A 24509-nucleotide genomic window follows, 5' to 3' on the forward strand; every position below is an offset into this window, starting at 1 on the left:
CATATACCACTGTACTCACCATGGATACATTTTTCTTGATAACTTGGTCAAAGTTTGTGAAGCTTGACTTTTGAGAAAACTAATGCACGCTATTTTATGAGAAGAAGCGAGTACTGTCTAGTTGGATCGTGCAGTCACCCCATGCCAAGCGGGCCCCACTGATCAGAATTCATGTCAACGGCCGTTTTAGAGAGGCATCGGGGAGGTCTTTTGTGAAAACATATGTTAAGTGGTGGTTTTATGTCAATTTGGCTGCAGTTGTTGTGTTTTTTTAGTTAATCTTGCATACATTGGCCTTTGTACATATTTGGGCTATTTGTCCTCCTCTCTCTGACTGTTTGACTAGGTGGACACACATATTAGAGAGGCATGAGAATCATGTTTGAGTGGCAAATCTGTATAGAGAAAAATCCATTCGGTCATGACAATAGCAAGGGAAAATGTAAACAAAACGCTTAAACTAAACAATCGCCTTCCGCATATGAGACGACGCCAAGGGCAAACATCGAATATGCCGATTTAGGCTCAAGAAGTCAAAAGGAGTTGTATGCGTATGTGTAGGCTAAGAATGTCAGCGACTCGCCTAAATAATCTTCTTAAAACCACTTGTCGATAAGCTCATCAGTTAGCAATGTGCTTAGTTAACTATAAACAAATGATGGCAAGTAGCAATCACTCATTGACTCCTAAGGCATTCGGATTTGGGTGCTTAAGTTGTGGAGTTTTTGATGATGATTAGTTGGGGGAGGGCTTGAGAGTTGCAAGTGGTGGGGTTGTGGCATTGCTGTACTTTGTGGCCATGATTGGTCGCCGTTGACATGTAGCCACCACCTAGCTTAGGCCAGTTAGCAATGGCGATTGGGGGAGGCGGGCACGTTTTGATGTTGCTATCAGGCGTTTGGTAAAGCGTGTGCATGATTGTCGACGAGGCGTTGGGCGGTCATTGTTTTATGGTAGAGTATGGGATGCAACTGCAAATTAACACGTTGCTTTCTCCTTCTTCTACCTGTAGCTAGCAGGAGCCGGTGTCACTCTTGTTTGCTTCTACCTGGTTTACTCGTCGACCTCGATCGATCGCCTTAATTAATTAACGTCGGCAAAAAATTATAGTTGTTGCTGGTTCACACCATCTGATGAATTGTTCTAATCTTTAACAATACATGTTTAATTAGCTCCATCATGGAGCATCTCAATTTTTGGCTGCTTTTAAAAAGGCCTGGAAGTACACTTGCAAGCTACTACGTACCCCGGTTTACGATACATGTCGTTCAACATGTGTGGTTCTACTACAAAAAAGATACTACTCTCTCCAATGCATATTAATTGTCGTTGATTTAGTACGATAATATGGGTTAGAGGGATTAGAAATCTTGTTACGCTGGTTATGTGCAGATGATATTTTTAGATCTTTTGTACAAATACTTCCAAATTGTCATTTTAGTATTTCGTCTAACATAAATACACATGCAAGAGAGAACAATCAAAGGCGCATGCTGGATTTCTGTATGGATTAGTCTTGTTGTTTTCACGCATGTTCTTCACATGGAAAACAAAGCTTTTGGCCCTCTTGCTGGTTTTCCTTTGGTAGAGTTCACATCGGTCTCTGGCCACCATAAACTTCACCTCAAAACTGATTCTACTCTACTTGTCTTCAGAGCATGTGTTGAAATCAAGGCCTTGAAAGGGGCGCGCTTCTCCGCCGAAGTTTTGTTTGCGTCGCTGCCACACAAAGTGCTTTTGCAGTTGCAAGTGACTAGATTCTGAAAATTACGGCTTGCGCCGTTCTCTTTCATGAGAGAGAAAGGAGAAGAAAGAGTGGTTGTGATCGCCTCTCATTTTTTTTTTCTCCTTTTTTTTGCCGGGGATTACCCGTCGTTGTTGGTCCAGAGGCCGGGAGTAAACTTCTCCCCATAAAAGAGGAGAGGAGAAACAAGTGAAGAACATCCAGTCGCGGTTCTAGGTCAACAGTTTAGGCAAAGCCAATTTCATCATTTTGTTTACCAAGAGAGAGAGCAAATAATAATGAAGTGCTAGTAGTATTGATTTCTTGCCATTCTTGACTTGAAGTGGTCTCCTGACTCCACATAGTTTTTTCCACTCTCCTGAGGGCTCTTTCAGAGTAGCTTACTCACAACTACTACTACAGCTCAATTAGCATCAGAAGAGAGCTGGCATATTCCTCTCCTAGCCTTGTCATTTGTTTAATCTCATTATTATTCATGGCAGATGCTTGCTTGACTGCACAACATGACCAGATGAGATCGCCACGAAAACAGGAGCAGGGGCCATAGAAAAAACCCAGCGGAAGTAGGGCCGAAATAGGGGAAGGGAGGCTCCTTCTGAATCTGACCATGAGCAAGCTAGCTAGCATGGCTAGCTCATCATAGAGATGTCAATATCTGCAGCCCAAGAAAGAATATTTTTTCGTGGAAAGGGTAACAATTCAACAACGGCCTAGCTTTGATTTCAAGCAACGCAACAACAATCTTTTTATGCCTCCCTTTGGCACCTCGACCAATCATACAGGCACAGATGTGCGAAAATAGGCGCGGCGTGGACAGGGGGGCAATGCTGTGGAAAGAGGCAAAGAAAGCGACACAACCCGCCGAAGAACTGTTCCGCGGGTTCCCCTTTGTATCGTTTCAATTTCATCAAATTACACGAGAATATAAGAATGATGTTAGCAAAGAAAGGGACACAGGTTATCGAAGAACTTGTTCCGCGGGTCCTTCTTCGCGGTTCCAATTTTATGGGACGGGGCGGTGGAATAGATGTAGTATGATATGGTTTTTGTGTTGCTTGTGATTAATCATGCACTGTGCTTTGATGGGTTGTTTTCTCTCTACAGCAAGGGAACAAAGTACACAAAACGGTATTCTCTTGGACCACAAATGATTGCTTTCATAGGATGCTCTTATTTTCCAATACATTATGCATAGGAAACTCATACCATTCAGGCCACAGACCACAACTAAGTAGTACTCAGGTATTAATAAGAAAAAAAGATACGCAGCCAACCAACCAAAATTTCCGGCACGTTTTGGAGTTTGACCTTGTTTTATTTTCTCTGCATATATGACTCTCAACGATGCAGACCATCTCAATTTCATAGTAACACATATAAAATTATTCAATAAACTAATGGCTTGCGATTCATTTATGTTATTAAAAAATTGGCTTCGGTTGTGGTTTGAACATTGAACGCAGGTTTGATGGAGGGTTAAGGGTCAGATTAGGAGCAGGAGGCGTTTTCTGGGGAGGGGTGAGACAAGAGGCATGGTCTCTTCCGTGCGCCATGAGCCACTGTTAACCCCTGGCTTAGCTTCCCCAAATAGGCCACTGCCCCTTGCTTAATTAGGGCATTTCGGCCACCGATCTAATTTGTTTATGCTTGTATTATGTGTTGGGTGGGCTTTTGGTCTACCTAGAACTCCAGGAAAGTGGCGAGGGTTCAATTAGCCCTCCGTCTTGATTTGGTTGCGCATTGTGTATTCCAACTTGGGTTTGTTTGGTTTGCCATATAGTATGTTCGTCTTGTGGTGGTGCGGTGAAGTTGGTTAACAATGTCATGTGCGTCGTATTTGTTGAATGTTTGGTGTTGGCAACGTAGTAATTTCAAAAAATTTCCTACGCACACGCAAGATCATGATGATGCATAGCAACGAGGGGAGAGTGTGATCTACGTACCCTTTGTAGACCGACAACGGAAGCGTTTGGTTGATGTAGTCGTACGTCTTCACGGCCCGACCGATCAAGCACCGAAACTACGGCACCTCCGAGTTTTAGCACACGTTCAGCTCGATGACGATCCCCGGACTCTGATCCAGCAAAGTGTCGGGGAAGAGTTCCGTCAGCACGACGGCGTGGTGACGATCTTGATGTACTACTGCTGCAGGGCTTCGCCTAGGCACCGCTACAATATTATCGAGGACTATGGTGGCTGGGGGCGCCGCACACGGCTAAGAATAAGATCACGTGGATCAACTTGTGTGTCTCTGGGGTGCCCCTGCCTCCGTATATAAAGGACTAAGGGGGGGTGCGGCCGGCCTAGGAGAGGCGCGCCAGGAGAGTCCTACTCCCTCTGGGAGTAGGATCCCCCCCCCCAATCCTAGTTGGAATAGGATTCGCGGAGGAGGGAACAGAGAGAGAGGGGCCGGCCCCCTCTCTTTGTCCTATTCGGACCAAGGGAGGGGAGGGGCGCGCGGGCCATGTAGGGCTGCCTCTTCTCTTTTCCACTAAGACCCATCATGGCCCATATAGCTCCCAGGGGGTTTCGGTAACCTCCCGGTACTCCGGTAAAATCCCGATTTCACCCGGAACACTTCCGATATCCAAACATAGGCTTCCAATATATCAATCTTTATGTCTCGACCATTTCGAGACTCCTCGTCATGTCCGTGATCACATCCGAGACTCCGAACAAACTTCGGTACATCAAAATGCATAAACTCATAATATAACTGTCATCGTAACCTTAAGCGTGCGGACCCTACGGGTTCGAGAACAATGTAGACATGACCGAGACATGTCTCCGGTCAATAACCAATAGCGGAACCTGGATGCTCATATTGGATCCTACATATTCTACGAAGATCTTTATCGGTCAGACCGCATAACAACATACGTTGTTCCCTTTGTCATCGGTATGTTACTTGCCCGAGATTCGGTCGTCGGTATTCCAAATACCTAGTTCAATATCGTTACCGGCAAGTCTCTTTACTCGTTCTGTAATACATCATCCCGCAACTAACTCATTAGTTGCAATGCTTGCAAGGCTTAAGTGATGTGCATTACCGAGAGGGCCCAGAGATACCTCTCCGACAATCGGAGTGACAAATCCTAATCTCGAAATACGCCAACCCAACATGTACCTTTGGAGACACCTGTAGAGCTCCTTTATAATCACCCAGTTACGTTGTGACGTTTGGTAGCACACAAAGTGTTCCTCTAGTAAACGGGAGTTGCATAATCTCATAGTCATAGGAACATGTATAAGTCATGAAGAAAGCAATAGCAACATACTAAACGATCGGGTGCTAAGCTAGTGGAATGGGTCATGTCAATCAGATCATTCACTTAATGATGTGATCCCATTAATCAAATAACAACTACTTGTTCATGGTTAGGAAACATAACCATCTTTGATTAACGAGCTAGTCAAGTAGAGGCATACTAGTGACACTTTGTTTGTCTATGTATTCACACATGTATTATGTTTCCGGTTAATACAATTCTAGCATGAATAATAAACATTTATCATGATATAAGGAAATAAATAATAACTTTATTATTGCCTCTAGGCATATTTCCTTCAGTCTCACACTTGCACTAGAGTCAATAATCTAGATTACACAGTAATGATTCTAACACCCATGGAGCCTTGGTGCTGATCATGTTTTGCTCGTGGAAGAGGCTTAGTCAACGGGTCTGCAACATTCAGATCCGTATGTATCTTGCAAATCTCTATGTCTCCCACCTGGACTAGATCCCAGATGGAATCGAAGCGTCTCTTGATGTGCTTGGTTCTCTTGTGAAATCTGGATTCCTTTGCCAAGGCAATTGCACCAGTATTGTCACAAAAGATTTTCATTGGACCCGATGCACTAGGTATGACACCTAGATCGGATATGAACTCCTTCATCCAGACTCCTTCATTTGCCGCTTCCGAAGCAGCTATGTACTCCGCTTCACATGTAGATCCCGCTACAACGCTTTGTTTAGAACTGCACCAACTGACAGCTCCACCGTTTAATGTAAACACGTATCCGGTTTGCGATTTAGAATCATCCGGATCAGTGTCAAAGCTTGCATCAACGTAACCTTTTACGATGAGCTCTTTGTCACCTCCATATATGAGAAACATATCCTTAGTCCTTTTCAGGTATTTCAGGATGTTCTTGACCGCTGTCCAGTGATCCACTCCTGGATTACTTTGGTACCTCCCTACTAGACTTATAGCAAGGCACACATCAGGTCTGGTACACAGCATTGCATACATGATAGATCCTATGGCTGATGCATAGGGAACATCTTTCATATTCTCTCTATCTTCTGCAGTGGTCGGGCATTGAGTCTTACTCAACTTCACACCTTGTAACACAGGCAAGAACCCTTTCTTTGCTTGATCCATTTTGAACTTCTTCAAAACTTTGTCAAGGTATGTGGTTTGTCAAAGTCCAATTAAGCGTCTTGATCTATCTCTATAGATCTTAATGCCTAATATGTAAGCAGCTTCACCAAGGTCTTTCATTGAAAAACTCTTATTCAAGTATCCCTTTATGCTATCCAGAAATTCTACATCATTTCCAATTAGTAATATGTCATCCACATATAATATCAGAAATGCTACAGAGCTCCCACTCACTTTCTTGTAAATACAGGCTTCTCCAAAAGTCTATATAAAACCAAATGCTTTGATCACACTATCAAAACGTTTATTCCAACTCCGAGAGGCTTGCACCAGTCCATAAATGGATCGCTGGAGCTTGCACACTTTGTTAGCTCCCTTTGGATCGACAAAACCTTCTGGTTGCATCATATACAACTCTTCTTCCAGAAATCCATTCAGGAATGCAGTTTTGCCATCCATCTGCCAAATTTCATAATCATAAAATGCGGCAATTGCTAACATGATTCGGACAGACTTAAGCATCGCTACGGGTGAGAAGGTCTCATCGTAGTCAATCCCTTGAACTTGCCGAAAACCTTTTGCGACAAGTCGAGCTTTGTAGACAGTAATATTACCGTCAGCGTCAGTCTTCTTCTTGAAGATCCATTTATTCTCAATTGCTTGCCGATCATCGGGCAAGTCAACCAAAGTCCATACTTTGTTCTCATACATGGATCCCATCTCAGATTTCATGGCTTCAAGCCACTTTGCGGAATCTGGGCTCACCATCGCTTCTTCATAGTTCGTAGGTTCATCATGATCTAGTAGCATGACTTCCAGAACGGGATTACCGTACCATTCTGGTGCGGATCTTACTCTGGTTGATCTACGAGGTTCAGTAGTATCTTGTTCTGAAGTTTCATGATCATCATCATTAGCTTCCTCACTAACTGGTGTAGGTGTCACAGAAACAGTTTTTTGTGATGTAGTACTTTCCAATAAGGGAGCAGGTACAGTTACCTCGTCAAGTTCTACTTTCCTCCCACTCACTTCTTTCGAGAGAAACTCCTTCTCCAGAAAGTTTCCGAATTTAGCAACAAAAGTCTTGCCTTCGGATCTGTGATAGAAGGTGTATCCAATAGTCTCCTTTGGATATCCTATGAAGACACATTCCTCCGATTTGGGTTCGAGCTTATCAGGTTGAAGCTTTTTCACATAAGCATCGCAGCCCCAAACTTTCAGAAACGACAATTTTGGTTTCTTGCCAAACCATAGTTCATAAGGCGTCGTCTCAACGGATTTTGATGGTGCCCTATTTAACGTGAATGCGGCCGTCTCTAGAGCGTATCCCCAAAACGATAGCGGTAAATCAGTAAGAGACATCATAGATCGCACCATATCTAGTAAAGTACGATTACGACGTTCGGACACACCATTACGCTGTGGTGTTCCGGGTGGTGTGAGTTGCGAAACTATTCCATAATTTTTCAAATGTACACCAAACTCGTAACTCAAATATTCTCCTCCACGATTAGATCGTAGAAACTTTATTTTCTTGTTACGATGATTTCCAACTTCACTCTGAAATTCTTTAAACTTTTCAAATGTTTCAGACTTATGTTTCATTAAGTAGATATACCCATATCTGCTTAAATCATCTGTGAAGGTGAGAAAATAACGATATCCGCCACGAGCCTCAGTATTCATCGGACCACATACATCTGTATGTATGATTTCCAACAAATATGTTGCTCTCTCCATAGTACCGGAGAACGGCGTTTTAGTCATCTTGCCCATGAGGCACGGTTCGCAAGTACCAAGTGATTCATAATCAAGTGGTTCCAAAAGTCCATCAGTATGGAGTTTCTTCATGCGCTTTACACCGATATGACCTAAACGGCAGTGCCATAAATAAGTTGCACTATCATTATCAACTCTGCATCTTTTGGCTTCAACATTATGAATATGTGTGTTACTACTATCGAGATTCAACAAGAATAGACCACTCTTCAAGGGTGCATGACCATAAAAGATATTACTCATATAAATGGAACAACCATTATTCTTTGATTTAAATGAATAACCATCTCGCATCAAACAAGATCCAGATATAATGTTCATGCTTAACGCTGGCACCAAATAACAATTATTTAGGTCTAATATTAATCCCAAAGATAGATGTAGAGGTAGCGTGCCGACTGCGATCACATCGATTTTGGAACCGTTTCCCACGCGCATCGTCACCTCGTCCTTAGCCAATCTTCGCTTAATCTGTAGTCCCTGTTTCGAGTTGCAAATATTAGCAACAGAACCAGTATCAAATACCCAGGTGCTACTGCGAGTATTAGTAAGGTACACATCAATAACATGTATATCACATATACCTTTGTTCACCTTGCCATCCTTCTTATCCGCCAAATACTTGGGGCAGTTCCGCTTCCAGTGACCAGTCTGCTTGCAATAGAAGCACTCAGTTTCAGGCTTAGGTCCAGGTTTGGGTTTCTTCTCTTGAGTAGCAACTTGCTTTCCGTTCTTTTTGAAGTTCCCCTTCTTCTTCCCTTTGCCCTTTTTCTTGAAACTAGTGGTCTTGTTGACCATCAACACTTGATGCTCCTTCTTGATTTCTACCTCCGCAGCTTTCAGCATCGCGAAGAGCTCGGGAATAGTCTTATTCATCCCTTGTATATTATAGTTCATCACGAAGCTCTTGTAGCTTGGTGGCAGTGATTGGAGAATTCTGTCAATGACGCAATCATCTGGAAGATTAACTCCCAATTGAATCAAGTGATTATTATACCCAGACATTTTGAGTATATGCTCACTGACAGAACTGTTCTCCTCCATCTTGCAGCTATAGAACTTATTGGAGACTTCGTATCTCTCAATCCGGGCATTTGCTTGAAATATTAACTTCAACTCCTGGAACATCTCATATGCTCCATGACGTTCAAAACGTCGTTGAAGTCCCGATTCTGAGCCGTAAAGCATGGCACACTGAACTATTGAGTAGTCATCAGCTTTGCTCTACCAGACGTTCATAACATCCGGCGTTGCTCCTGCAGCAGGCCTCGCACCCAGCGGTGCTTCCAGGACGTAATTCTTCTGTGCAGCAATGAGGATAATCCTCAAGTTACGGACCCAGTCCGTGTAATTGCTACCATCATCTTTCAACTTTGCTTTCTCAAGGAACGCATTAAAATTCAACGGAACAACAGCACGAGCCATCTATCTACAATCAAACATAAACAAGCAAGATACTTATCAGGTACTAAGTTTCATGATAAATTTAAGTTCAGTTAATTTACTTAAAGAACTCCCACTTAGATAGACATCCCTCTAATCCTCTAAGTGATTACGTGATCCAAATCAACTAAACCATGTCCGATCATCACGTGAGATGGAGTAGTTTCATTGGTGAACATCTTTATGTTGATCATATCTACTATATGATTCACGCTCGACCTTTCGGTCTCCGTGTTCTGAGGCCATATCTGTATATGCTTGGCTCGTCAAGTTTAACCTGAGTATTCCGCATGTGCAACTGTTTTGCACCCGTTGTATTTGAACGTAGAGCCTATCACACCCGATCATCACGTGGTGTCTCAGCACGAAGAACTTTCGCAACGGTGCATACTCAGGGAGAACACTACTTGATAATTTAGTGAGAGATCATCTTATAATGCTACCGTCAATCAAAGCAAGATAAGATGCATAAAAGATAAACATCACATGCAATCAATATAAGTGATATGATATGGCCATCATCATCTTGTGCTTATGATCTCCATCTCCGAAGCACCGTCGTGATCACCATCGTCACCGGCGCGACACCTTGATCTCCATCGTAGCATCGTTGTCGTCTCGCCGAGCTTGTGCTTCCACGACTATCGCTACCGTTTAGTGATAAAGTAAAGCATTACAGCGCGATTGCATTGCATACAATAAAGCGACAACCATATGGCTCCTGCCAGTTGCCGATAACTCGGTTACAAAACATGATCATCTCATACAATAAAATTTAGCATCATGTCTTGACCATATCACATCACAACATGCCCTGCAAAAACAAATTAGACGTCCTCTACTTTGTTGTTGCAAGTTTTACGTGGCTGCTACGGGCTTAAGCAAGAACCAATCTTACCTACGCATCAAAACCACAATGATAGTTTGTCAAGTTGGTGATGTTTTAACCTTCGCAAGGACCGGGCGTAGCCACACTCGATTCAACTAAAGTTGGAGAAACTGTCACCCGCAAGCCACCTATGTGCAAAGCACGTCGGGAGAACCGGTCTCGCGTAAGCGTACGCGTAATGTCGGTCCGGGCCGCTTCGTCCAACAATACCGCCGAACCAAAGTATGACATGCTGGTAAGCAGTATGACTTATATCGCCCACAACTCACTTGTGTTCTACTCGTGCATATAACATCAACATATAAAACCTAGGCTCGGATGCCACTGTTGGGCAACATAGTAATTTCAAAAAAATTCCTACGCACACGCAAGGTCATGATGATGCATAGCAACGAGGGGAGAGTGTGATCTACGTACCCTTTGTAGACCGACAACGGAAGCGTTTGGTTGATGTAGTCGTACGTCTTCACGGCCCGACCGATCAAGCACCGAAACTACGGCACCTCCGAGTTTTAGCACACGTTCAGCTCGATGACGATCCCCGGACTCCAATCCAGCAAAGTGTCGGGGAAGAGTTCCGTCAGCACGACGGCGTGGTGACGATCTTGATGTACTACTGCTGCAGGGCTTCGCCTAGGCACCGCTACAATATTATCGAGGACTATGGTGGCTGGGGGCGCCGCACACGGCTAAGAATAAGATCACGTGGATCAACTTGTGTGTCTCTGGGGTGCCCCTGCCTCCGTATATAAAGGACTAATGGGGGTGCGGCCGGCCTAGGAGAGGCGCGCCAGGAGAGTCCTACTCCCTCTGGGAGTAGGATTCCCCCCCCCCCCCAATCCTAGTTGGAATAGGATTCGCGGAGGGGGGAATAGAGAGAGAGGATCCCGCAACTAACTCATTAGTTGCAATGCTTGCAAGGCTTAAGTGATGTGCATTACCGAGAGGGCCCAGAGATACCTCTCCGACAATCGGAGTGACAAATCCTAATCTCGAAATACGCCAACCCAACATGTACCTTTGGAGACACCTGTAGAGCTCCTTTATAATCACCCAGTTACGTTGTGACGTTTGGTAGCACACAAAGTGTTCCTCTAGTAAACGGGAGTTGCATAATCTCATAGTCATAGGAACATGTATAAGTCATGAAGAAAACAATAGCAACATACTAAACGATCGGGTGCTAAGCTAGTGGAATGGGTCATGTCAATCAGATCATTCACTTAATGATGTGATCCCGTTAATCAAATAACAACTACTTGTTCATGGTTAGGAAACATAACCATCTTTGATTAACGAGCTAGTCAAGTAGAGGCATACTAGTGACACTTTGTTTGTCTATGTATTCACACATGTATTATGTTTCCGGTTAATACAATTCTAGCATGAATAATAAACATTTATCATGATATAAGGAAATAAATAATAACTTTATTATTGCCTCTAGGGCATATTTCCTTCATTTGGTGGGTGGTTTTCGCGGTTCGATATAGATCTCACCTATCATCGTAAAAAAGATGTTGTCTAATGGTAAAATTACAAGGTTGTACGGAAAAAAGAAAGAGGATTTCATTTAATGTTCTTATTCCATTTACTTGTTTATGCAAAATTTTGTTCTTTCCGGCACGATGGCTCGCAGTGCAAATGCACACAATTAAGAAAGATTGCAATATTTTTTGCTCAAGACCGGGTTAGCACAAATAGCTAGAAGTGACGGTGGTTTTCCTTCTGTTTTCACTATCATGCATGTAATAAGACTGTAATAAATTATGGTTAAGGCGTTGATATAAGCTATGTTTTACCTCAGAAGGGAAAATATATCTCATCCAATCTTGTCATGGGGCAAATTACACTAATTCACCACAATTGAGGCTAGGTTTTGCTCTTTAAAAAAGATGCTTCTCAGACATGACGTCACATATACTACTAACCTTAGATTGATGACGAGTTGATAGTTGTTCTGACCAGAGGGGTCCATCTGTCAAGGCTAAGTTGGGGAGGGGTGAAACACGCAGTGTCTCTTCCATGCACCACGAGCCACTGTTACACGCGCGCCCTTGGCTTATAGCTTCCTCAAATAGGCCACTACTCCTTGCTTAATTAGGGCATTTCGATCTCATTTGTTTATGTATGTGCATGTGTTTGGTCTCCCTTGAACAACGAGAAAGCGGGGTTAGATCGATTGGCATAGCTAACGAGGCTTCAATCTTGATTTGATACTCCTTATGCATTTCCATCTTCATTGAGTTTGTTCGCCATCTTCGTTTACTTTATCGTGGTGTGGTGAAGTCAGTTTGCTAGTTAACACCGCCATATGTGTTGTATCAGTTCCACTAAAAAGAAGTGTTGTATCAGTTGGATGTTCACTTGATGGTCTTGCGGTTTAATATAGATCTCATATATCATTAGTTAGGGTTCAATCTTTATCTGATTTCACATTTTGTAGTTTCAACTTGAGTGAGTTTGTTCGCCATATTTGTGAATGGGATTGTTTTTACATATGCATGTAAGACTAATCAACTTAAGTTCTAGCATTTGTATAACCTGTGTTTTACCTTAGAAGGAAAAAAATATATCACATGTCGTGAGAAGTCTGGCATCGAACAACCCTAAAATCACAATCCGAACCTGGATCCATGTGATCTCGACTTGAACGTATAGCAGAAATGCATCTTGTACTCCTTCACCCACGTGCCTCTCGCGACCGTTGGCCTCCTGCCAGCGCCGCCGCAGGTCTGCATCATCTTCTATGGCCGGTGGAGCCCGGACCTTGCCGGTGGGAGAGTTTCTGCTCTGTTTCTAGGGGTTTTCTGTCTATTTTATGGTTTGTGTCCTGCTCAGGAAGGCGAGACGGCGGTGGGGGCACCCTGAAGATGGAATATGGTTCTCTCCTAGTCCCCGTTGTCCCAGCGATGCGTTTAGCGGCAGACGGAGGTGTATATTTGATGAATCTCGCAGGATTCGGTCGATGTTTATTTGTCGTAGATCTATTCGGATCCGGTCTTCGTTCATCCGCGTTCATGTGTCTATAGGTTGAATACTTCCGATCTACACGTCTCTTTATTGGGGGCAGTCGTTCTGATGCGTTGGTCGTGTGAGATCTTAGCACATGACTTCCTAATTGTCTACTACAATAAGGTTAGTTCGACCCCAGTAAAAGAGAGTTGATGACGGCGGCACACGTTTTTAACTCGCTCCAATGATTGTAGGTGTCGCTATGCGGTCTACGGACCTGGATGTAATTTTTGTTACTTCTGATGTTTTTTACAGTGCCATAATTATTAATTAGTACTCCTAGATCATATTTTTTTCTGAAAATAAATATAGCAGAAAATCACAACATTTTTGTTTCGAATTTTACATGCACGTACATGTATTCGCACTCAACGCTCATTTGGGTTGCACAAAAATTTCTGTATTTGACGGCCCTACATACCAGTGTCAATGTGCCATTGTGTGGTGTAGTTAGCAGAGCATGCACAGTCCGAGAGATGGGACAGTAGTAGCTGTCAGAATGAGTGGCCCCAGCACTGAATCGTGGTGGGCTCCCTAGGCTCGTCATGTGGTCATGTGGAGGGGCCACTACGCAGGGACCCCACCAACAGCCAAACCAGGGTCACGAGTAATGCATGAGTGTTTCCATGTGAAGAGAGAGGTGAGAGGTCCCGCAGCAAAAAAAAACTGGAGAGGGAGGAAGCAAAGCAAAGGCGGGTAGACTAGAATGGGCTTGCTGCGAGTACGGTATGATGGGCTGGGCCTGCTGAGCTGGACGGGCCAGAGGCAACAGACTGGGGGAGTGATAGTATGGGTGATGGGCCCGTTCTCATGTGGCTAGGCCAGCCTCATGACCAAATTTGTATCCCACATTTTGTGAACTTTGAGTAACTAGTCAACTACACGTGCAAAAGCACGCGATGCATAGTTATGTACACATCGGCGTGGTCATGCTTATACTCAAAATGCATTGCAACATTTCTTTCTCCTTCTATACGCTGTGATTGTAAAAAGTGCACAGAAAAATAATTACAGGAAAACTTTATAATGTGAAACATACGCCTGATCCATTCGGCGCATTAGATAGTGAAGAAGATAGAAAGATGGAGAGCATTCTATGGTGGGTCCAGTCTGAGATAAGATGGGTATAGTGGCTTGCCCATTCATTTTTTTTTATTACAAAGGGTTCAAGGCAAAGCATATGAATACATAAGTGGGGCTCACACATAGCAGCTTTTACTGCATGCTGGCAGAGATTGAGCAAATGCTAGCCATCCGATGCATGCAAATGAACGGCCAATATTGCAGGGATTCGCCTGCACTTTTAACCCTTCGATTTAGAAGCTAGACGACAGAGATTGAGGTGCCATGGCGGGAAACCAAGGCAAAGCAAAATTTAAAAACTGCTGTACTATTTTTTTAGCGTAAAAAAACTGCTGTACTATAGTAGTAGTGAGTAATAAAAGGCCTTTATTCTAAAAAAAATCCCCAAGAAAAAAAAATGGCCCTTTGAAGAGGGGCAGCGCTATACCTCGCTTGCTGTGGCACGTCTAGGTATCGCTTCATGCCACACCTAACATAGGCTCGTCACAAGATAGGCTAATGGTTATTCGTTAGTTTATTTATTATTTGTTTTCCTTTTTTTTAGAAACTTTCAATCTATTCATCTCAAATCATGATAATACAAAGAACACCAAAGATAATAAAAATTACAACCAGCTCCGTGGACTACCTAGCGATGACTACAAGCACTGGAGCGAACCAAAGGCACGCCGCCATCATCGCCTCTCCCTCGCCGGAACCGAGCAAATCTTATTGTATTAGATAGTTGGGAAGTCTTCATGGTAAGGCCCCACAGGACCAGCGCACCAGAGCAGCAACCATCGCGGACAAAGAAAGTCGTAGACCGGAAGCATCAAACCTGTAATTAAACACCCAAACCACGATGAACAAAGATCATATCCAAACAGATCCACCGGAGATCAGCACCAACTGAATCTCCGAGATCCAACAAAGACACACCTCCATACACCCCTCCGACGATGCTAGATGCATCATCGGGATGGTGATAGAACGTGGGAGACATTATTCCGATCGAGGGACATCGTTGCTGCCACATAGCCCCACGAAGACATTGAACCTAAACAGAACGAGAACGGGGGCCCTCCCGCTAGCGCGCGCGGGGGGGCGGGGGTGGGGATGCGAGAGCACGAGATCCTCCACACCTCAATGGCCCAAAGGCCATTGGAGATGGTGCGGGCCGCTGGCGGCACCGATGGGTGGAAGAGGAAAGTTCGGGATTTTTTTCCTTGTACAGGAGGAAAGAGAAGTATTTGTTTTTCTTCTTTTTTTCCATTTTTCAAACACAATGTTGCTTAAAATTCTGCAAGTGTTCATCATGCATTTAAGAAAATGTTTATGCAGTGCAAATATATTGTTTCCGCACTTTTAAAAAATGTGCACCATTCAAAAAAATGTTCATGACATTTTAAATAAATACATGCATTTCAAAAAAAATCAAACGTGACTTCTTTTTAGAAAACCTTTATACGATGTTAAAAATATTGGCATAATTTAAATATTCCTAAATGTTTCATACCATTCAAAACAAGTGTTTGTGAAATTTTAGAAAATGTTCACGTGTTTCAAAATTTTTCATGACAAAAATTATCCATTCTAGAAATCATATTTACGTAATTTAATTAAAATATTTCTTACCATTCAAAAAAATGTTCGTAACATTTAAAAAAAATTCATAACACTTATAATATATTTTGCATGTTTTTAAAACAATTAATGTCATTTACGAAAAATGTTCAATATGTATTAAAAATGCTGACTATGTATTAAAAAAACTAAATGTGCATTTGACAAATGTTTTCAATGTGTATTTCAGAAAAATGTTCAAGGTGTACTTAAAAGATGTTAAACGAGTTCTGGCAAAATGTTCAACGTGTATATAAAAATATTCAACATGTATTTGGAAAAAGTTTGGATGTATTTAAAAAATGAAGTAAAAACAAACAGAAAATCATAAATAAAAAGCAAAAAAAAACTAATGAAACCCGATCAAAAATAGATAGGAACAAAAGGAGCAGAAAAACTACAAATATAACTCACATGAAGAAAAAAAAATATAAGAACAACATTTTCTTTTATTTACAGGAATTTTGAAAACAATGAATCATAAGTCATATGAGTTGTTACTACATAGATTGTTTGATATGTAAGATTAGAATTCGTACGATGTTTTCTATACATCACTGAAGTAAATGGCATCTAAACTTTCGGAAAAAAAATTATGGCTCGTGGGCTCGTATGTCTTTCCTATGGTGAAATCAAACACCCTTTTGTGTCAATAGAAGAGGATGAGTCACTACAATGCCACAATAAGCAATAATATTGATTTAGATTTTGAATCTGTGGAAGCCTAGCCTGCATAGTCGTGCTATATTACATGACAAATACACATGAGAGAGATTATTAAACACTAAAACAAGCAACAACAAAGAGAGATTTTAAAAAGTATGTAGCAATATTAATAAATATGTTTTGTACTACATGGTGCTCTAGAAAACTCATAGTAGAATTTCTCTAACACCAACTATGAATATATAATGGTACAGTTGGAACCGTTGAAAAGAAAAATAATATGCTGAACTTATTTCTTTATTTTATTTTACAATAATATAGAATGATTCTCGGGATTTGTCGCTTAGAGATAGTATCCATGTCTACACCCCAAATATTTCACAACAACAAAATCTAGAAATCTTAATTAAAATGGATATTTTGGTTGTTTAGTTACCTTGTCTATGTGGATATTTTATTTCTTAATCTCTCCATTCACATGTTTATTTTGTTATTCCATTGAAATATAACATAAAAAATATTGGATCGCCTCTGCTAAACTCTCACCATTGTTTGCAAACATATAAATTTGTAGTTGTGCATCTAACACCAATGGTCCATAATTTAAATGTTGATGTTGCATGCTGATCTTACATCGCATAACACTATCTACTACGCCCAAACAATTGGCATGGCCCTAAATATAGCACGGTGCCTTTGAAAATGGCATAATAGTAACTCACACATAAATTAAAAAATTATTATAGGGGTTTCCTACAATTGCGATATTTATAGGCTAATTTATTTGTAGTGGTTCTGGAATCAACTATTTTTATATGGAATGATATGAATATCCATGAAAGCATATGTTTAATTTCAAGACGCAATCAATTGCCTAAAGAAGATGCCCTTGCATTTGCGAGGGCCACTCGGCTAGTTTGAAGAAAGGACAAAAAACTGATACAAAAGTTCATATAGAAATTAATTAATAAGAAAAACAGGGTGGGGGGGGGGGGTGAAGTTCTAAACCCGATCCAAACCTTTAAGCGAGGGAAAACCCTATGTGACATGCATTGCGTCGAACTGTCAACGCTTCACACAAGTACAAGCGAACGAGTGACCAAGTATTGTTTTTTGGTTCATTTCTTTTTTCTGGGTCCTTCTCTTTTTTCCAAAATTCATAAATTAAACTATATATAAAAACTTCAAATGAGTATTCATTTTCAAAAAGTTAAGATTCAAAAAATAATAGGTATTTTCTAAAAAAATATATTTTCAAAAGTTATTTGGAATTTAAGAAACTGTCCGTGTAAAAAATTACCGTTTTCAAAATTTGTCCACAAATTCAAAAATGTCTAAAAATACCGTCTAAAAAGTGATCCTAATTTTGAAAAATGTTCATAATTTTAAAAAGAATTTTTGTTTGCGAAAAAATGATCAAACTTTGTTCGCCTTTTTACAAATTTGTTCATAAATTAAAAATATTTCAGAAAAACACCGACTAGAAAATTTGACCCAATTTTGAAAAATGATCAAAATTTAAAATAGGTTGTCTTTTCTAAAAAAATCAAACTTTGTTCATGTTTCTAAAAGCATTCAGGTTTTATAGAAAATATTCATATTTCAAAAAATGTTGGTATTAAAAATCCACATTACCTTTATATGGCCTACATTACCCGTCGCTATCTTTCAGACTTATAAAGGTTGGAATTGGTGGTGAGTTAACATGTGGGACCAACAACCTTCACAAATAAACTAATGTACCTCTACCCATATTGGGATTACCAATCTTCCAAAAATATAAATAAACAAATACATTTCTAACCTAACACAAATAAACAAATACACTACTACTTTTCACGTGAGACCAACACTTACAGAAGGCACAATTAACAAATGCGGAAATGTGAGTCCAACTCAAAATAATGCTCTTATTTTTCAGTTAACCAAGTAATTTTGGTGTTATATCACAGAACAAAAGAGTTAACAAATTGCAATTCAAAATGACGATAGATCTTGTCCTCCTATTTGGTCCACGACCTTGTGCAGTCAACTTATCAATGTCTATTGTTATACGTTTCAATATTCTAAATGTTTTGTCTGTCAAAGGACATACTATGGTTACTTGAGATTCTCTAATGCATGAGACATGATATTTTTTCTTGTATTTTTGTTCTTTTTAATAGTGAACGACGCACAAAGACCGCATGATGCTAACATATTTCGATGATTTACTAAGCCAGTGACCTAACTCCTCATATTTTACAATCTCGTAGCAACGCACGGTCATTGTGCTAGTGGTAATAGAGTGTACAGTACCTCGGTCTACATTGTCACTGCGGGAACTCTTTTGCAAAAAAAGAAAAGAAAACGCGCAACATGGAAACATGTTATATTCACTGGCCCGCTCAAACTCGCTTATGCGAATGCTGGACTGTTTGCCACAACGAGTGGCAAATTGGTGCAAAGGCCGGTCCCTCAAGCAAAAAAACTTACAAGGCCCGGAAGATGATAGAGGGGGTGAACCCATATATTTGATTACTACTAAAATATGGAGGGGCTTGAAAACAAGCCCAAACTGCTGGGTGATAGCATTTTCTGGATTGCGAACATTTGTTTTTATTTTCAGACAAAAATTTGAAACCACAAACATACCTTAGTTTTTTCAAAAATGAATAATTTTTCAACTTGTGAATAGTAAAAGAATAAAAGAAACATATTTTGGAATCTTGAATATTTTTTCAACTTGTGAACATAGTTTAAAGACAAGAACATTTTTTGAAATTCATGTACATATATTTTTTATACTAGAACATTTTTTGGAATTTATGAACAAAATTTGAAAGGAGGAATACTTTTTAAAAATATGATTTTTTAAAAAAAATTCGAAAAAAATATATTAAAATGAAAATCAACATGAAGAAGAGAAAACGAAAAATCAAACAAAAAGTGAAAGAAAAAAGAAACATAAAAGAGAAAGAAACAAATAAACGAAAGAAAAAACCAAAAAAAGGAAAAATAAAACCAAAACAAAAATGGGAATCCAGAAAAAACCGGAGTTGAACCTTCTCAAAATCAGGATCCGTGTACACGCTAAACAGCTAACATGAGCCGGCGGCCCATTGCAATCGCTCCGTCGTGGATCGCTTGTTGCAAAACATCGACATCTTAACGCAGTGTGCGTCCGTTAAGAAATTCCGTGAATGAAAGCATGCCTTTTGCTAGTAGGCCATGAACCCGTTAGCATATGAAGAGTTTCAGGAATTTCATTTTTTTCAAGAGAGACTTTCAGGATTTCCTGAACAACAATATTTTTTTTGACGTCTGGGAGAAAGAAAAGGCGCAGGCGAATTTGATGATATTCTGCGATGCGATGATGATCGATGCAGTAGCTAGCTAGCTATACTAGTGTGGTTCGTCAACGGCTAAAGAATGGTGGCCGGAATCTTTGTGGTTTTGCATGCGAGAGCGTGCCATGCATTAGGCCAACTCTGACGCGCGATCTCAAATAGACGTTCATTTTGTCCGGATTTCGTCCTTTGGGGTGGGGATGGGCCGTGTCCGTCCGGATTTGGGTTTGCGTCGGCCGGGCGCCCAACGCGTGACCGTTGTTGGGGAACGTAGCAGAAATTCAAAATTTTCCTACGTGTCACCAAGATCTATCTATGGAGAAACCAGCAACGAGGGGAAGGAGAGTGCATCTACATACCCTTGTAGATCGCTAAGCGGAAGCGTTCAAGAGAACGGGGTTGATGGAGTCGTACTCGTCGTGATCCAAATCACCGATGATCCTAGTGCCGAACGGACGGCACCTCCGTGTTCAACACACGTACAGCCCGGTGACGTCTCCCATGCCTTGATCCAGCAAGGAAAGAGGGAGAGGTTAGGGAAGACTCCATCCAGCAGCAGCACGACGGCGTGGTGGTGGTGGAGAAGCGTGGTACTCCAGCAGGGCTTCGCCAAGCACCGCAAGAAACGAGGAGAAAGACAGGTAGGGCTGCGCCAACAAGAGGAGAGGAACTCATGTGTATTGGGCAGCCCAAACCTCAACTATATATAGGGGGAGGGGAGGGGCTGCGCCCCCACCTAGGGTTCCCTCCCTAGGGGTGGCGGCAGCCCCCTAGATCCCATCTAGGGGCGGCCAAGGGGAGGGGAGAGGGGGAGGCGCACCAGGGTGGGCCTTAGGGCCCATCTGCCCTAGGGTTTGCCCCCTTCCCCTCTTCCTTGCGCCTTGGGCCTTGGTGGGGGGGCGCACCAGCCCACCTGGGGCTGGTCCCCTCCCACACTTGGCCCATGCAGCCCTCCGGGGCTTGTGGCCCCACTTGGTGGACCCCTGGGACCCTCCCGGTGGTCCTGGTACGTTACCGATAAAACCCGAAACTTTTCCGGTGACCAAAACAGGACTTCCCATATATAAATCTTTACCTCCGGACCATTTCGGAACTCCTCGTGACGTCCGGATCTCATCCGGGACTCCGAACAACATTCGGTAACCACATACAAACTTCCTTTATAACCCTAGCGTCATCGAACCTTAAGTGTGTAGACCCTACGGGTTCGGGAACCATGCAGACATGACCGAGACGTTCTCCGGTCAATAACCAACAGCGGGATCTGGATACCCATGTTGGCTCCCACATGCTCCACGATGATCTCATCGGATAAACCACGATGTCAAGGACTTAATCAATCCCGTATGCAATTCCCTTTGTCCATCGGTACGATACTTGCCCGAGATTCGATCGTCGGTATCCCGATACCTTGTTCAATCTCGTTACCGACAAGTCCCTTTACTCGTTCCGTAACACATCATCCCATGATCAAGTCCTTAGTCACATTGTGCACATTATAATGATGTCCTACCGAGTGGGCCCAGAGATACCTCTCCGTTTACACGGAGTGACAAATCCCAGTCTCGATTCGGACCAACCCAACAGACACTTTCGGAGATACCCGTAGTGCACCTTTATAGTCACCCAGTTACGTTGTGACGTTTGGCACACCCAAAGTATTCCTACGGTATCCGGGAGTTGCACAATCTCATGGTCTAAGGAAATGATACTTAACATTAGAAAAGCTTTAGCATACGAACTACATGATCTTGTGCTAGGCTTAGGATTGGGTCTTGTCCATCACATCATTCTCCTAATGATGTGATCCCGTTATCAAGGACATCCAATGTCCATGGTCAGGAAACCGTAACCATCTATTGATCAACGAGCTAGTCAACTAGAGGCTTACTAGGGACATGGTGTTGTCTATGTATCCACACATGTATCTGAGTTTCCTATCAATACAATTCTAGCATGGATAATAAACGATTATCATGAACAAGGAAATATAATAATAACCAATTTATTATTACCTCTAGGGCATATTTCCAACAGTCTCCCACTTGCACTAGAGTCAGTAATCCAGTTCACATCGATATGTGATTAACACTCAAGGTCACATCCCCATGTGACTAACACCCAAAGAGTTCTGGGTTTGATCATGTTATGCTTGTGAGAGAGGTTATAGTCAACGGGTCTGAACCTTTCAGATCCGTGTGTGCTTTACAAATCTCTATGTCATCTCCTAGATGCAGCTACCACGTTCTCTTTGGAGCTATTTCAAATAACTGTTCTACTATACGAATCCAGTTTACTACTCAGAATAATCTGGATCAGTGTCAAAGTTTGCATCGGTGTAACCCTTTACGACGAACTCTTTTGCCACCTCCATAATCGAGAAAATTCCTTAGTCCACTAGTTACTAAGGATAACTTTGACCGCTGTCCTGTGATCCATTCTTGGATCACTCTTGTACCCCTTGACTGACTCATGGCAAGGCACACTTCAGGTGCGGCACACAGCATAGCATACTGTAGAGAGCCTATGACAAAAGCATATGGGACGACCTTCGTCCTTCCTCTTTCTTCTGCCGTGGTCGAGCTTTAAGTCTTAACTTCATACCTTACAACTCAGGCAAGAACTCCTTCTTTGACTGATCCATCTTGAACACCTTCAAGATCATGTCAAGGTATGTGCTCATTTGAAAGTAACATTAAGCGTTTTGATCTATCCTTATAGATCTTGATGCTCAATGTTCAAGTAGCTTAATCCAAGCTTTCCATTGAAAAACACTTTCCAAATAACCCTATATGCTTTCCAGAAATTCTATGTCATTTCTGATCAACAATATGTCAACAATATATATTCATCAGAAATTCTATAGTGCTCCCACTCACTTCTTTGGAAATACAAGTTTCTCATAAACTTTGTATACACCCAAAACTTTGATCATCTCATCAAAGCATACATTCCAACTCCGAGATGCTTACTCCAGTCCTTAGAAGGATTGCTGGAGCTTTGCATACTTGTTAGCATCTTTCAGGATTGACAAAACCTTCCGGTTGTATCACATACAACCTTTCCTCAAAAACCGTCGAGGAAACAATGTTTTAGCATCCTATCTGCAAGATTTCATAAATAATGCAGTAATTGCTAGTATAATTCCAACAGACTCTTAGCATCGCTACGAGTGAGAAAGTCTCATCGTAGTCAACTCCTTGACTTGTCGGGAAACATCTTAACGACAAGTCGAGCTTTCTTAATGGTGATACTTACCATCATTGTCCGTCTTCCTTTTAAAATCCATATGTACCTAACAGCCTTACGACCATCAAGTAGTTCTTCCAAAGTCTACACTCTGTTTTCATACATGGATCCTCTCTCGGATTTTATGGCCTCGAGCCATTTATCGGAATCCGGGCCCACCATCGCTTCTCCATAGCTTGTAGGTTCATTGTTGTCTAGCAACATGACTTCCAAGACAGGATTACGTACCACTCTGAAGTAGTACGCATCCTTGTCATCCCACGAGGTTTGGTAGTGACTTGATCTAAAGTTTCATGATCACTATCATAAGCTTCCACTTCAATTGGTGTAGGTGCCACAGGAACAACTCCCTGTGCCCTACCACACACTAGTTGAAGAGACGGTTCAATAACCTCATCAAGTCTCCACCATCCTCCCACTCAATTCTTTCGAGAGAAACTTTTCCTCGAGAAAGGACCCGATTCTAGAAACAATCCCTTATTGCTTTCGGATCTGAGACAGGAGGTATACCCAACTGTTTTGGGTGTCCTATGAAGATGCATTTATCCACTTTGGGTTCGAGCTTATCAGCCTGAAACTTTTTCACATAAGCGTCGCAGCCCCAAACTTTTAAGAAATGACAGCTTAGGTTTCTCTAAACCATAGTTCATACGGTGTCATCTCATCGGAATTACGTGGTGCCCTATTTAAAGTGAATGTGGTTGTCTCTAATGCCTAACCCATAAACTATCGTGGTAATTCGATAAGAGACATCATGGTATGCATCATATCCAATAGGGTGCAGTTATGATGTTCGGACACACCATCACACTATGGTGTTCCAGGCTGTATTAGTTGTGAAACAATTTCCACAATGTCTTAATTCTGTGCCAAACTCGTAATTCAGATATTCATCTCTATGATCATATCATAGATCTTTTATCCTCTTGTCACGACAATCTTTCAACTTCACCCTGAAATTACTTGAACCTTTCAATAATTCAGACTCGTGATTCATCAAGTAAATATACTCAACATCTACTCAAATCATCTGTGAAGTAAGAACACAACGATATCCACTACACGCCTCAGCACTCATTGGACTGCACACATCAAAATGTATTACTTCCAACAAGTTGCTTTCTAGTTCCATTTTACTGAAAACGAGGCTTTCAGTCATCTTGCCCATGTGGTATGATTTGCATGTCTCAAGCGATTCAAAATCAAGTGAGTCCAAACGGTCCATTTGCATGGAGTTTCTTCATGCATATACACCAATAGACATGGTTCGCATGTCTCAAACTTTTCAAAACGAGTGAGCCCAAAGATCCATCAACATGGAGCT

This window comes from Triticum urartu, chromosome 3A (genome assembly GCF_056163025.1).
Source record: "Triticum urartu cultivar PI428250 chromosome 3A, HENAU_Tu73, whole genome shotgun sequence".
In the NCBI taxonomy this organism is placed as follows: domain Eukaryota; kingdom Viridiplantae; phylum Streptophyta; class Magnoliopsida; order Poales; family Poaceae; genus Triticum; species Triticum urartu.